Genomic DNA, 5,000 nt, shown 5'->3' on the forward strand with positions numbered 1-5,000 from the left:
TGGCTGGCTGGCTGGCTGGCTGGCTGGCTGGCTGGCTGGCTGGCTGGCTGGCTGGCTGGCTGGCTGGCTGGCTGGCTGGCTGGCTGGCTGGCTGGCTGGCTGGCTGGCTGGCTGGCTGGCTGGCTGGCTGGCTGGCTGGCTGGCTGGCTGGCTGGCTGGCTGGCTGGCTGGCTGGCTGGCTGGCTGGCTGGCTGGCTGGCTGGCTGGCTGGCTGGCTGGCTGGCTGGCTGGCTGGCTGGCTGGCTGGCTGGCTGGCTGGCTGGCTGGCTGGCTGGCTGGCTGGCTGGCTGGCTGGCTGGCTGGCTGGCTGGCTGGCTGGCTGGCTGGCTGGCTGGCTGGCTGGCTGGCTGGCTGGCTGGCTGGCTGGCTGGCTGGCTGGCTGGCTGGCTGGCTGGCTGGCTGGCTGGCTGGCTGGCTGGCTGGCTGGCTGGCTGGCTGGCTGGCTGGCTGGCTGGCTGGCTGGCTGGCTGGCTGGCTGGCTGGCTGGCTGGCTGGCTGGCTGGCTGGCTGGCTGGCTGGCTGGCTGGCTGGCTGGCTGGCTGGCTGGCTGGCTGGCTGGCTGGCTGGCTGGCTGGCTGGCTGGCTGGCTGGCTGGCTGGCTGGCTGGCTGGCTGGCTGGCTGGCTGGCTGGCTGGCTGGCTGGCTGGCTGGCTGGCTGGCTGGCTGGCTGGCTGGCTGGCTGGCTGGCTGGCTGGCTGGCTGGCTGGCTGGCTGGCTGGCTGGCTGGCTGGCTGGCTGGCTGGCTGGCTGGCTGGCTGGCTGGCTGGCTGGCTGGCTGGCTGGCTGGCTGGCTGGCTGGCTGGCTGGCTGGCTGGCTGGCTGGCTGGCTGGCTGGCTGGCTGGCTGGCTGGCTGGCTGGCTGGCTGGCTGGCTGGCTGGCTGGCTGGCTGGCTGGCTGGCTGGCTGGCTGGCTGGCTGGCTGGCTGGCTGGCTGGCTGGCTGGCTGGCTGGCTGGCTGGCTGGCTGGCTGGCTGGCTGGCTGGCTGGCTGGCTGGCTGGCTGGCTGGCTGGCTGGCTGGCTGGCTGGCTGGCTGGCTGGCTGGCTGGCTGGCTGGCTGGCTGGCTGGCTGGCTGGCTGGCTGGCTGGCTGGCTGGCTGGCTGGCTGGCTGGCTGGCTGGCTGGCTGGCTGGCTGGCTGGCTGGCTGGCTGGCTGGCTGGCTGGCTGGCTGGCTGGCTGGCTGGCTGGCTGGCTGGCTGGCTGGCTGGCTGGCTGGCTGGCTGGCTGGCTGGCTGGCTGGCTGGCTGGCTGGCTGGCTGGCTGGCTGGCTGGCTGGCTGGCTGGCTGGCTGGCTGGCTGGCTGGCTGGCTGGCTGGCTGGCTGGCTGGCTGGCTGGCTGGCTGGCTGGCTGGCTGGCTGGCTGGCTGGCTGGCTGGCTGGCTGGCTGGCTGGCTGGCTGGCTGGCTGGCTGGCTGGCTGGCTGGCTGGCTGGCTGGCTGGCTGGCTGGCTGGCTGGCTGGCTGGCTGGCTGGCTGGCTGGCTGGCTGGCTGGCTGGCTGGCTGGCTGGCTGGCTGGCTGGCTGGCTGGCTGGCTGGCTGGCTGGCTGGCTGGCTGGCTGGCTGGCTGGCTGGCTGGCTGGCTGGCTGGCTGGCTGGCTGGCTGGCTGGCTGGCTGGCTGGCTGGCTGGCTGGCTGGCTGGCTGGCTGGCTGGCTGGCTGGCTGGCTGGCTGGCTGGCTGGCTGGCTGGCTGGCTGGCTGGCTGGCTGGCTGGCTGGCTGGCTGGCTGGCTGGCTGGCTGGCTGGCTGGCTGGCTGGCTGGCTGGCTGGCTGGCTGGCTGGCTGGCTGGCTGGCTGGCTGGCTGGCTGGCTGGCTGGCTGGCTGGCTGGCTGGCTGGCTGGCTGGCTGGCTGGCTGGCTGGCTGGCTGGCTGGCTGGCTGGCTGGCTGGCTGGCTGGCTGGCTGGCTGGCTGGCTGGCTGGCTGGCTGGCTGGCTGGCTGGCTGGCTGGCTGGCTGGCTGGCTGGCTGGCTGGCTGGCTGGCTGGCTGGCTGGCTGGCTGGCTGGCTGGCTGGCTGGCTGGCTGGCTGGCTGGCTGGCTGGCTGGCTGGCTGGCTGGCTGGCTGGACGCTGGTTTGCCAAACGTTCTCAGGGTTCCTCTTATCATAGCTGGCAGTCGCGTCGTCGGGCCGCCCGCGGCTCCTACACCAGTGTCAGACGCACGCCACTGCAGCGGAAGGCGGCCACCACCCCCGCCGCCCGCCTCCTCGACACGCCCACGCCCGTCAAAGCCCCTCGCCAGGGCCCCGCTCGGCCCCGTACGGGCGGCGCGGCGTCGGGCCTGCGAAGGGCTACCGTCGATCGCGGAACCGAACTTGTGATGCAACAGCGTGCAACTCTTCGACTCGCAACGTCTCTTCTTCGTGTCCTGAGCGGCGCCGGTGACCCGGGCCCCGTGACGGCGGCCGACGAAGGGGCGGCAGGTGCGGCCCCGGGCGATGTGGCAAAGCAGGGGCGCCTCGGGGATCCGCCCGGCCTACCTACTAATCCTGTCGGGCCCGAAGGACCTGCAGGTGTGGCTGCAGGACCTCCTCGGCTTCTAGCGACGTCACGGCGGTGGCTGTCATCATCACTCTTCTAGCTCAGGGAATTTGATCACTTCATGCTGCGACCTTTCACGCTGACCCTCTGCCAGCATGGCTCTCCCCTCGACACGAAGCGCCCCGGAGAAGCCATGCTGCAGAATGTCAAGATCATTTGCCTCTCCTTATCGGACTTCTTCTGGGATGAAATCTATTAGATCATTCTTTTTTTTTCATTTCATTTGACTTCCTGGCTTGAGCTTCGAGGCTTATTTTTCTAATGTTAGAAGGAAAGATTCAAGGAAAACGGACAATGCGGAGGCGACGCCGGCTTTCCCTGGCTTCATGTGCAATATTCTCTCCGTGGGGAAGTTATGGTGTCTTGGATATGGTGACATGAGGATTAGTTGAAAGTGTAATGTATGTAGTGATGGATGTGTATATATCATATAAATATATTTTTCTGGTAAACATACCATATTGTCTGCATTGTCGGCTGCATTAGGGATGTCCCCTTTCAATGCTATGTAATAATTTAAGTATATTATTTTATTTCTCGTCATTTTTTTCCTTCGTGGATATTATTGCATCTGATGTCAATCAATCACTGGAAATCCATCACACATTATTAAACCTTGACCATAAAGATGCCAGTCACTACAAACTGGGGAAGACTTCATCTATTGACTATCGTGTCATCACACTTTTAGAATTCTAAAGGTATGATGACAGTAAGAATGTTATAAATACAATAAAGAAATTATAATCACTATACTTTGCACTATTTATAATGTCTATCCTTCGAACATAAATCAGTGAAGGGAGTGACATGAAAACCAAAATATTAGTTCGTGTAAGAAACTTCCTGGTTGTTATGGATAATTAAAAAAATAAAAAGTCAAATATTTTTTATATCAATTTCTTTTTTAATCACATCCACGAGAAATAAAAAATCAATCATAAAAGAGAGACAACAGATGCCTTCAATATTTAGCAAATAACGTTGGTGAGCAACCAATATCGGGTTTACAACAAGCTTTTATAATCACAATTGTGTGTGGACAGGAAACATACACTTTGTCAAACGATTATACATTCCACAATCGCTGGTCCTATCCCTCCCGCCCCCCCTCCCTCAACCTTTAACACCTCCTTTCATTCACCCCCTTCCCTTTTACCCCTCTTATCACCCCCCCCTCCCTAGCTCCCCCTTCCCACCCCCATCCACTCTCACCATCAGACAAAATCAAACACTTTAAAGGATTTTTTTTTTTTTTTTTTTGGGTGGTAGGGGGGTAGGGGAATGGGTTCGGGGAGGGAAAGGGTTAAAGGAGGGGTAAGGGGTGGAGGAGGGTAGGGAGGGGGTTGTTGTTGTCATTATGCGATTAGATCGGTAACAATATGACGTCAAGATAATAAGAGTCAAATAAGTGAAATTCAAGGTCGCGGATTTTATCGAAGGGACTTTATCATAGGAGAGAGAAATACAGTAATTCTTTTCATAACTTATATTGAGCGTTTTATTTTTGCTATATCGTTCCTGTGTGCGTGTCTACTTGTATATATTTTGTATAAAGTATTTCCTGGTAATATTATCACTGAATATGATATTAATATTAATATTAACGATAATCATAAACACATATGTTTCTAAGAACCCGTCGTGCTTTAAAATACTGATGCCAGAACGGTCGTGGTATATGTCTTACTTGCGGTAAAGGCTTAGTGGTTTCAGATAATGTAATATATTTGTTTAATTTGGCATCACGTAACGCTCTTTGTAACACACTTCATTGTGTTGTTGTTGTTGTTGTTTTTTTTTCCCCCCTGACTGTCTTTTCTTCTGTGACTTTTTTGTCTTATCTGCGTGCTGTCTAGAAAATTTCTCCGTTTTGGCTTTTCCTCTTAGTCTATTTGTTCTTCCCTTCTCCTTCTCCTTCTTCTTATCCTTCTTTGTCCTCCCTCTTTTCTCCCCCCCTTCTTCTTCATCCTCATCATCCTTCACCTCTCCCCCTCATTCTTCCCCGCCATCATCTTCTTCCTCTCCATTCCATTCACCTGATTTCCCCCCCCATAAACGAACACGAAAAAAACTGTACATAAGACTACCTTAATATAAGAAAGCGCTGATATCTCAAAGTATACATTAAGATGGGGTGTTGTTTTGTACATAGATCTTGTAAATCTTGTGTTTTTACCATTGCCATTATTATTATTATTATCATTTCTTCTCCAGCCATATCAGTGTAAATCATACTCTGGAACAATGAGCTTTTCAATAAAGTACATATTGAATATCGTGTTTGTTTTATTATGATTTTTTTTGTGTGTGTGTGTGTGTTTTGTAACCCGGATTTAGCGACAAGATGGATTACGCTTCGGTTAGTGTGACATAATTCTCTAATATGTGTTGGATGTGAAGTGAAATTGTAAGATACATGATGTTAAATTATTAATGTTAAATTCACTGAGTCCTTTTTCA

This window comes from Penaeus japonicus, unplaced genomic scaffold (assembly GCF_977035675.1).
Source record: "Penaeus japonicus unplaced genomic scaffold, GWHDUDI00000001_assembly GWHDUDI00000032, whole genome shotgun sequence".
In the NCBI taxonomy this organism is placed as follows: Eukaryota; Metazoa; Arthropoda; class Malacostraca; order Decapoda; family Penaeidae; genus Penaeus; species Penaeus japonicus.